The sequence below is a fragment of the Triturus cristatus genome, chromosome 5_2 (assembly GCF_964204655.1).
Source record: "Triturus cristatus chromosome 5_2, aTriCri1.1, whole genome shotgun sequence".
Classification (NCBI taxonomy): Eukaryota; Metazoa; Chordata; class Amphibia; order Caudata; family Salamandridae; genus Triturus; species Triturus cristatus.
The window spans coordinates 173317031-173328494 of NC_140588.1; the positions used below are offsets into that span (position 1 = coordinate 173317031).

The 11464-nt window shown below is 46.6% G+C and overlaps 1 pseudogene; it reads right to left on the minus strand.

Annotated features, from left to right (window-relative positions):
* Positions 1–8517: 8517 nt before the first annotated feature.
* LOC146822756 (arf-GAP with coiled-coil, ANK repeat and PH domain-containing protein 2 pseudogene) lies at positions 8518–10962 on the minus strand (annotated as a pseudogene).
* Positions 10963–11464: the final 502 nt, after the last annotated feature.

Genomic DNA, 11464 nt, shown 5'->3' on the forward strand with positions numbered 1-11464 from the left:
GCCCCATTGTGCTCCTGTAGGAGGACTGCTCCTAGGCCAACGGGACCGGCATCTATGACCAGTTTGGTGTGTCGTCCTGGGTGGAAGTACGCCATTACTGTCTTGTCCATCAGCACTGCCTTGATGGTGTTGAATGCCGTGTTGGCCGCTGTGGTCCACTCCCAGGGCTGGTCACTATGAGTGATGGCGCAAAGGGGTTCAGACAGAGGAGCCAGATTCGGTATGAACAAGCCACAATATGTGGCCATACCTAGAAAACTGCGGACCTCTATACGGTGTGCTGGCAGCCCGGATGGCCATCGCCTTCTTGGGGTCCACCCTCAGCCCTTCGCGGGTAAAGATGTACCCGAAAAAGTCTATGGATTCCTAATAAAAGAAACACTTTGCCTTGTGGAGGGTAAAGCTGCAGTCTTCCAGCCGCTGAAGGGTGGCTCGGAGGTGAGCGTGGTGATCTTCCAGGGTGTTCAAGAACACCAGGATGTCGTCACTTAGATTGATTACGCCCTGCAGGCCGGATAAGGCTTCTCTGATAGCGTTTTGGAAAACTTCTGCCGCTGACGACACCCCGAAGCTCAGTATCTTGTACCTCCGGAGGCCCATGTGGGTTGAGAACATCGTGATATACCTACTCTCCGGCTCTAGTTCAATCTGGTGCTATTCAGCGTTCAAGTCCAACTTTGAAAACCACATGACGCCATTCAGGTCCTCCACTATGTCATCCATGGTGGGCATGAGATGACGCTCTCTCTTGACTGCTTGATTCAGAAGTCTCATGTCCAAGCATAGTCAAATGGCCTCCAGCTGTTTTGATTTTGGGGCAATGACCAGCTGATATACCCACGGGGTTGGGCCAGACACTTTCTCTATGACATCGAGGTCCTCCAGCTTTTTCAATTCCTCTTCCACTTGAGGGCGGAGATTGAACGGCACTCTTCGATGTCTCCGTGCGGTCTGACTGTGGTATTGGTGTGGATTTTGAACTGCTTCCCTTTCAGCTTGCACAAACCCTTGAACAGCTTGGGGAAACTCTTGCAAGATGGCCTCGGCATGAGAGTGATGTATCTGATTGGCAAAAAAGACTAGGCCCAAGTCTTCCACTGTGTGACAGCTGAGGAGGGTTCCATTTTTTCCTACAGTGAAGTGAAAACGGGTCGTCGTGGAGTGATTGCCACTCGTGACCGTAGCAACGATGGCCCCTCTGAGGAGGAGTGGATGAGTCCCTCAGTATGTGTATATCCTGGCTTTTGTGGGTGCAAGTGGGCGTTGCGGAAACAAACGCTTGTACTGATCCGAATCCATAACAATTACGAATGCCGCCGTGTCGATTAACGTTCTGACGGTGGATCCCTCTATCTCCACGGAGCACATCGGTGGAGGCCGTCTGTGCTTGTATGGCCGGCTGACGAAGGATATGACAAACACGTTGTTGTCGTCGTCTTCCAGGGTGAAACTGCGTCCTTGCGGCGGGCTGTCCTCTTGAGCCTGCGGGCCGCCAAGTGATAACTGACGCAACTGTTGTGTTGCACCTCTGGATCTGGCATAGGCTTGCCGAGATCTGTTGCTCCTACACACTTTGGCAAAGTGGTTGGGCTTCCCACATCGGGAGCAGGTCTTCCCTTTTGCTCCGCACACTCCTGTCGGTGGGTGTTCCATGCCACAGTTGCCGCACATTCCGCTGTTTGATGGCCGTGGCGTGGGGTAAAAAGTGTTCGGGTGCCATTGTAAGGCCTCGATCCGCTCTTCTTTGATGGATGTGAACCTGGGAGCGTGAGCTGCGGTGGTGCTTATGTGTAGGGCATCCTCCATTTCTTCAGACCGAGCATCTAAGAGTTCATGGGATCTGGCCAGGACGAGAATCTCATCTAAGGATATTCCTGGTTGCCGGAGAATCAGTTTTCGCAGTAGCACCGAGCGGCACCCTTGGATCACTTGAGCACATATCTCTTCCCTCTGATCGCTCACAATCGGGGTTTAGCTGTGGGTCAAAGTTCCTATTGAGTGCCTCAACAGCTGCCTCATAGTCGTCATCGTCCCCAGTGTCCAGCAACGTTTCAAAAAGGTCATTGATTTCCGCGCCGCCATAGTATATGAGCAGCGACCTTTTCAATGTCCCGCCTGTTTCCCTCGTACCTTTAAAATAGTGCTTCAGTCATTCTATTCACACCTTCCAGCCCAGGGCCGCCGTGGCTGGGTCAGCGGTTTCACTGAAAGGAGGCAGTGGGGAGACGGCAGCGTGACTGTGCACCTGAGGTCGTGCGTTGGTACCCCTCTGTGGTTCACCCACGTTAGCCTGCGGGCCTGCTGTGCCTGCTTGGGGAGGCGTGCTCATTGCTCCAAACTGTGTGGGCGTAGGGATGCTTTCCTTGCTACACGTGACCTTGGTAGGGGGGAGTCACACCTTCTGCCCTCAGGGCCTGACGTGGCCTTGTGTGTGCTGCACATTTGGCAGGGCCTGGGGTGTCAGTTGGCGGGTGGGTTCTTCCAGTCCAATTCCCAGCTACTTGATGAGGGGGTGAGGCAGTCCAATCCCCGCCTTCTGGCGGTCCCTTGCTCACCTCTTTTCACAGGGCCCAGCTGGCACACGTGATGCAGGGCCGGCGGAGTCTTAACAGCCTGATGGCCCCCTGGTGACTCACCCTCCTGTCCAGCCTTTCATCGTAGCAGCAGCAGATCGGCTTTCCCAGTGTGCCCCCACGTGGCCTCAGGGAGCGCGTGTCCTCGCGTTGTGGAGTGCAGGAAGCGCACCTGGCATCGTGGCCGAATGGGGCATAGCCGTGCAGCAGCCTTCTCACCCGCGCCGTCCTCAGCTCACTGTCAGCGGCAGCGCAGGTTGCTCACTCTCTCAGCATCAGTGGCAGACGCGGCGGGTAGACCAGCATCGTGGGCGATGAAGGGCAGCCCCAGGGTGGCAGCAGTGGCCTCGCGAGTGGGTGCCACAGCCCCTCGGGTAACAGAGCGGCGTAGGACTAAGCCACTTGCCTTGCAGGTGAGGTGATCGAGGCACCGGAGTTCGACCGGCCAAGTCGCCAATGTAGCACAGCGCAGCCTGATGTCTTTAGGCCCTGCACAGCGCTGGAAGAAATACACACCACTCGTGATACTGTGTATAGCTGGAAGACTCCAAGCGGTCTTCCCGCGTTTATTTATCTCCCGAGGAGTGCATGCCAGGCTCTCTACAACTGTGACATACTGGAGGCTGCTGTCACAGATCATGGCATGGTGTGACTGGATCTGGCCGAGGGGTGTTTGGACAGAATTTTGAGTAGTAAATAGCGGTAGACAGAAATTTTGGAAGCAAAATATCATAATACAGAAAGAGAATTGCAGCAGCTCGAGTGCTGGGAAGACTTAGGTTTGCATTTATATTTTGCGAGGAGCGAGGCGATGATGAGGATTTGGTGTGACCTCCGAGCGGGTATGCTGCAGATCTTTAGCTGGCAAGGTGGATAGGCAGGCTAGATTGCATCAGCGACTGAGAATTAAGTAGTCCACAGAGCTGAAGCCGGAGTCCCTAGGATTATGCACTGGGCAAGTGGAGGACATCTGGCTGGCTTCGACAGGGGAAGCGGACGCGGCTACATGGGCTCTATCCACCTGACACCTTAAGGCTCACAGAGAGACTTCTCAATCTCACCAGTGGGTTAGGGTCATTTCTCCATAGTATCCCAGTAACTGGTTCTGCTGCGGTCATCGCTGGGGAATGCAGTCTCTAACCCTCTGGTGTCGCTTCATAGCAGCATCTGAATGTGGGCCCTGGTGAAGGCCGGCACAGGACAAGTGAAGTACTTTCACTCTGCGAGTGACGATGTAATAAATGTACTTTTCCAGGTAATCACTTTCCTTCAAACAGGTCCCTAGGCGTTATTGACAAGAGATCTACAAAGCCAAATAGGCTGGTGCAGTTACCTTAACACAAAGAAGAACAAAATAAAAAAAGCTCCATAGGATGCTTTCATCTGGATGTCCTTTCACAGGAGTTATAGGACTTTTCTCTCTGCCAGTAGAAGGACCAGCAGACTGAGGCTTGAGGACGACTTAGCAGCCCTGGATCGAGAGACGGGAGCTTACTGCAGTCAGTTCAGCGGAGATTTTGAAAGTTCCAGCTGGCTTGCATCGCTGGCACGGGCCATAAACTTCTTCATCGCATAGTAAGCATTTTACCCAAGTCATATGAGGAGCCTCAGAATTATTTGAAGTTTTCACATATACTGAGCCTTCAGGAAATCAGATGTAGACATTTTTGTAGAACTTGCTACCTAAACATTAGGCAGGGGTCTTCAGGCAAATGTGACTAACTTCTCTTATGTTAATACAGATACAGGATTAAAGAAAAATGAACAATCAAACTTCCATATGAGTCTACTTTAGTTTCTGGCTCTTGTGTTCTCCTTTGATTTCCTAGCCAGACGTGCCAGTGGCATTTTGTTGAATTGACATATTGATCTCTGATAGGCAATTTAAACTCCTTTGGGTGACCATAAGTCATTATGGAAAATAATCAGTTTTTGCTTCAGAATCAGGAACATCTTTAAAATCAGGAACTGCTAAAATGCTTTTGGGCTTCGACTAGACACATTCAATCTCATTCTAAAGTAATGCCAAATATGTAAAAAAATAGTGTAAATGTTTTTTTCCATCCAGGTTTTGCGCTGTGGGCTCATTCATTGATGGTACCTGGTAAATACTGTACATGTGAAACTGTTTATAAGTGGTATTACAACGCAAAAGATCTTTTGCAAAAAAGGTTTTTGTGCATTATTTCTCATTAAGTACACTGAGGTGGTACCTTGGGTATATTGTATAGGAAATACTGTGCAGCATGGTCAAATCAACAGTGCATTGGGCCTTTCCATCATTGTGCTCTCATGGCCTACATCCCTGTACCTTTGCCTTTCTAACAGCCCAGTTCATTCACCTTTGTGTTCTCTTGGTCCTTAGTCACACAGCTCTCCCTCATACCACACACTTCTCTTTCCCTCATTGCTCTGCGAACACACCACCACCCTGCCTGTTACTACAAACGGCCACCTTAATGTCCTATACACATATCTGACTCCATCCTGTCACATGCATACATTTCACCCTCATTGACACGTACACTCACAACTTATATACTCTTTGACAGACACTGCTTTACAAACTACTCTTGCAGTCAAGTGCATGTTCTTCAGCTTCTCAATGTCCCCTTGCTTTTCAACACATGTGAATTCCATGGGTACAGCCAAATGAGCGCATCCCTCTCTATCATGTGTTTTCAAAACACAAACGTGAACAAATAAATACTGACATATACACACACACCCTCCATAAAGGTGCATTCACACTCCTCTCCATCAGTGACACAAGCTCAGCCTATTTCAAGCACTGCCACAAACAAAAATATATGTGTCTCAATGTGCCTTACACACAAATACCCCTCCCTCACATATGCATACGTTCCCGCCAATATCACAAGAAATACATACCTAATCCCCCTCATTGGTGCATCCATTCACACTTTCAACTACACTCAGCCTTCATCATACCTCTCTCTCCTCTGTTGAACAGTGTAGTCTTTCTTGATTTAAACCACAGCGGATGCAGTGCAGGGGTTTTAACCTTCTAATATTCAAGGAGAGGTGAAAAAACTGTAGGAGACAGGCACGCTAAGAAAGGCAGATGGAACTCTCAAGTGGTTCAAATCCTACCAGCAGTGGCATAACTTGCATCCATACTACTTTCATTCATTCATCAAACACTGTGGCAAGAAAATATCAAGTCAGTCAATTAATTTGTCTACATTATTAGGCTGTCATTGCTCTGAGAGGAAGAGATAACCATAAGGGTGCGAGAAGTAGAATAGGGACCATGGTTACCCCTTGCACCACTGATAAATGTTGGAACTTTTTATCAGTTCTACTACTGCTAAATTTAGGAAGAACTGCTGAGTATTATGGGACCCACTGGTAATGTGAATAATGTTTTTTGATGTTTACAGTTCAGCATTTTTATTGTTCCCTGCCTCAGGAAGATTGTACTTCCTCCATCTGACCAGTTCCTGTAATTTCTTTATGTTGACAGGGCCAGTGCTTTCATAAAATGGCACTTGAAGAATGGAGCCACTGGGTGGTGGAGCCAAATTACTGATAGAAGGAGGGATGCATTTTACTGGTATAAGTGGCGGGCATTACCTCAAAAACTTTCCCTAGGGCCTCATTTACTATATTTTGATGCACAGCAGCATAGCAAGTATTCCTGCAGCGCTGCCATGAGTCAAAATAAAAGGGCAGGAATGCATTGTATCGACAAGATGCAGCACATTCCTGTACTTCTCCCTTGTGCTGGTGCACAAACAGCAGCCATACACCAACTTAGACACCCTAACACCATGGTGTAAGCGTGCCTGCGTTGCAGGGATGATTGTTTATGTGCAATAAAAGCACACCTCCCTGCATATAAAAAATCATTAAAGGCTGGTTGCTCCTCTATGTTTGCTGCAGAATGCAACACACATAAAAAGAGCAAAAAACTAGGAGATATAAAAGTATTTCTCCTCATTTTGCCACTTATGCACCGCCCCTGGGGAGTTGTAGGATTCTGACGTATTCCCAGGTTTATGACGTTTTGTAAATCTGGGAATGTGTCAGGTTCCATGGATGTTGCTTGGGAACGCCCCTTGCACTCAGAGTAATGAGTAAAATGGTCCCATATTTCCAAGGCCATGAAAAGTCATGCAGGGTGACTTATGCAGCCTTGTAAATGTGGGCAGGCACACTGCACCACTCGTGCTTCTAAAATAGTGATGCACCGGCACCGCAATGGGCTTATAAATGAGGCCCTATTTTTCCTGGAGTGAGTGCTAAAAAAATCATTGTATCCTTCCTGCATTCAGCCTGTGTGCCCACTTACCTTGGCCACTGTGTACACGGTACTTGATCCTAAATGTACGAGTGCACAAAAGTGTTTGTGGGAGTAGGGGTTTTTGTGTGAGTGGATGCATTCTGAATTCCACATTTGGCTTGATCATAGGTTCTTCAGATACAATTGTTTTAAAAAAAACCTGTGAAAAATTTTCTTTACGTGCAAAGCTTTCTAAAAGGGAATACGCATAGTTCAGATTTCAATGTAGAATTCACGAGAGTACACCAAGACACTGCAAACATTGGGCCTCATTTACAAAGCCGTTGCGCCACCGGTGTGTCACCTTTTTTAACACACCGGCGGAACAGTGTGCCTGCCCATATTTACAAAGCCACGTAAAGTTACCCAGTGTGATTTTTCTTGACCTTGTAAATATGGGTTCCTTTAACGCATTACTCTGGATGAAAGGGGTATTGCATGGGTGTTGTTGTGGGTGTTCCCACGCAACATCCATGCAACCTGACACATTCCCAGATTTATAACATTTTGAAAAGCTGGGAGTGAGTCAGAATCCTATGGCTCCCTAGGGGAGGTGTAGGAGTGGTGCAAGAGGAGAAATACTTTTATTTCTCCTCGTTCTTTACTCTTTCTATGCATCCTATATTCTGCAGCATTCATAGAAAGAGGAAAATGTCATCACTGATTGTTTTTTGGCTTCCTGCACAAACACAATCATCCCGCAATGCAGGCATCTGTGAAAAATGACTCAAGGGTGCCTGCACTGACACATGGCAGCCAATTGTGTGCCAGTGAAGGGGAAAACACAAGCATGCATTGCATTGTTATCAACACGATGCATCCATGTGCTTTGAAAATGACGCAACTCTGTGCAGCAAAAGTGCTTGCAGCGCGACGCTGCATCATTTTCTTGTAAATGAGGGGCATATTGACCACCCCCAAATTCCTGCAGCGAATTAACTATGCCTAAGTGCTGTAAAAGTGTAGAAATCAACATGAAGGTCGCCACTCTTTGCAAATCTTATACCAGTTAAAGGCTCATAATTACCAGTTTGAACTTAATAAATTAATATTGTTTTTGGAAATAACTTTTTCAAAACACTATTTATTTTGTTCTCTTCAAGAAGTAAAACGTTTACATACATTTGTTTGCATAACATTTCCCCGTCAATTTGGAAGAACATTCCTATAACTTTTTGAAATTTTTTAAAATTCTATACTAATTTATTTGCATTTTCTAGTCATTGTTGACTAGGACATGAAAACTAAAATTAGATATTCAAAAGCTGCCATCTAGAATGAAAGTGTAACCAATTTTAGAACATGTACTGGTGCTTTTTTACATGGAAAACAGGCGCCAGAATTGATATACACTATGTAGCATGGCATCTGCTTCAGTTAGGATTTACAATGAGAAGCCTTCAAATCTGTGTATCCTTCAGCGGAGGTACCACAAGGTGAAATGCATGGACAGTCAGACCATGTGGTAACTTGATACATTTAAAGCAAGGAGTACTTTGCTAGACTGGCTGCTGATGTATCCATAATTTCTGGTGCACTGTGGTGTCTTTATGCATATAAAGGACCCTAGATTCATTGTGTCAATCAAATGCCCTAGGAGGTCCCAGACTGTTCGGTACTTAAACTAATGTTCCCAAGTCATGTAATGAGCCAGGGACCAGGCACTTTACTCAGGAAGAACCAGGTGAGGTGTGGGTAAGGACAAGGGTAACCTTTTCTCCTCCTCATCGCTGAAGACTTTGGTGATTCGGACGGCTGGAAACGGTTTAATTTCTCAGGATTATTGGATGCCATCTGTGAAAAGTCACTGAATATGTCCTGGTAGGTCTCGTCACCTGACTGTCCATATAGTCCTTCAGATTCCTGAATCTCCTCATTCATTGTTGCCACTAGCAACAGTATTACAATATCAGCATTTGCAGCTTCAACTGCAATAGTCAAGGTGTCTTTTCCTTCTTCGTCTTTGGTGTGCTGATTTGCCCAACGTTTCAGAAATAAGCAGACTTGCCCAGTGTGCCCTAAAATAGTTGCATGATGCAGGGGTCCTCTGCCATTCAGATCCATGTGATTAACATTGGCACCATTCTGCAGCAGGAACTCACATGCGACCAAAGAACCCCCATGCACAGCCTGAATGAGTGATGTTGCACCGTTTTCCTCTGCATTCACCCAGTTAATATCTGCGCCATGTGCCAATGCTTCTGCCATATCAGGAAGGCTTTTCTCATACGCAGCTCGAAAAAGGTGCAGCCCTGGGTGAAACTTTTTCGAATCCTGAAATACTGAAGAATCTCGCTTCTCGACCTGTAGGACTGGTTCATGAAACTTGTTTGAGGATACAGTAGAGGCAAGAAGTTCTCGACTGCCATCTGAACTGAAGCGGAATCCACTGTCATTGCTTTTCACTGAACGTCTGGAAGATGTTGAGAAGTGATCCTGTGATGTCAGGGACTTCTCAGAACTACTGAGGTCTTCGTTCTTGCACTGGGAATAGGGCCTTTTCTGTCCATCAAGAGGGTGGGAAGCAATGCAGTCCTTATTCACAAACCTCTTTTCCACGTACTTTGCTCTGATATATGCCTCCTTTTCCAGTCTTGTATTTTCATTGCCTGGCTTCTTTACTCCAAGGGTTTTCAATTTAGCTTCATATATTCGATTAATAACTTGATTTCCCAGTTCACACATCAGCTTTAGTAATTCAGGCTCCCATGTATCTAACGTTAAAGACCTTACTTTCGAAAAGTGCACACCAAGACTCCTGTGAATCCCAGAACACTCAATGCACAGGATGATTCCAAGGTTGATGCTGGCCCATCGCGGATCCGCCAGACCACAATCGCAGCAGACGGAGTTTCCAGCGATACACTGAATCTGCTGTAATGCACTTTCACCTTTAACTAATTTCTCTTTCACCTCGCAGCCAGAGTCCCGACTTCCTGTGGAAGGTGAAGGATTCTTATCGAGATTTTCCGTCTCATCACTCTTTTCTCTATATGCTGTAGCAATACTAGTTTGGACAGCTTTAATCCATGCCTGTCGCAGCTTTTCTGAGTCAGCCTGTAGCATACTGCTCTTTGTTGGTGTGACTACTTCAAAGCAGAAACGTCTTTCTATGTCTTCACAGTGTTTAACTGTGCAGAGTTGTAAATCTTCGACAACCACTGTGGGGTTATCCTTCATTTTTTTCTGATATACCAGCTGGTTGTTTTGTATTGAGAACCAGCGCCTATTCCAAGTTTTAAAGGCATTACTGGCCCTTTTAAAGAGATATCCCTCCGTTACAATGCCATTAGTCGCATCAGCATTGTATTCAAGTCTGAGATCATTGTTGGTGTAATCCTTTTGCTGAATAGTGGAGTGTTTTTGTTCCATGTCCCTCTTCTCCTTTGCTGCATCCACAACAAGCTGATCCAACTGAGAGCCAAGCTCTTTCATGTACGGTTCAAGTCCACTGAAGAGATCGTGGCCCTTGTGGAAGAAGCCTAGATGTGCATACATGAAGGATAACATCGATTTTAAAATTTCAGACCTCCGCTTTGACTGAAGAACATTGATTTGAAGGACATTGTCCAAAGCTATGTGCCGGAAGCATTTTCTTTTTGCGATTAAGATGTTTGTTGCCTCCTCCACCTCGTACAGTTTTGTTCTTTGAACTTGGGCATTTTTAACTAGTGCTTTTTCTTTTTCTTTACTGACCTTATCAAACTGCTTCTTTGCATCTTTGAATTTTCGAAGATCATCCTTAATAAATATCTGGAGTTGTGTTTTAATGGATCTCTGAGCTTCGTCAAACAGGATTGTGTGATAATTGATCATTTCTTGGAGGCTGTCTGAAAACTTCGTCAAGCTGGACTCAATCACCACATCCTTGCTTGAATACTGTGCGAGGTCCCGAATGCCATTCATAAATTGCTTGTTGGCAGCGCAAAAGGCCTTGCCTGCATCAATCATGCCACTACATAACTTAACAAGCTTATCAAGTTTCCCTTCCAGTTCCGTCACATCACCTTCAACTTCCTTCAAAGCGGCTCTGAAACGGGGAGAGTCCTTCAAGCACTCCTCGAAATCAACCGTCACCTTCATGCTGTCGCCTCGGCCCCTCCCGGGCGATGAAGGTGAGGGCAGGAATACGGAGGCAGCAGCAAGAGAAGGGGATCTGAGCGCAGCAGTTGAAGTCTGTCACACTTCAGCCTGCCTCACCGCTGCACAGCTCTCAGCCCTCGGCGCTTCCTCCACATCTGAACACGGTCCCTGCTGGCAGACACTCCAGTCTCCTAGATACGCACGTAGACATAGACAACGGACAACAATGCAAGAGTCGGAGCGTCATAGACACAAAATGTAGAATCAGATTGTCGTGCTCGGCAGGGTTCCACCAATGTATTTGCATTTTCAGAAACAAGGCAATTCATCACTGGGGGTAGTGGTCCTTAGTTATTTTTTGTACATAGACAATCCTGGGTCACAAAGGTCGATTTTAAAGGAAGGTTTCTGCAACCACAGAGGCTCCTGCTCCCCAGAGTCTTTTTCAATAAGGGAAACCTGTCTGCTAAACTAGTGTACTATTGAACGTGCTACAAAATAT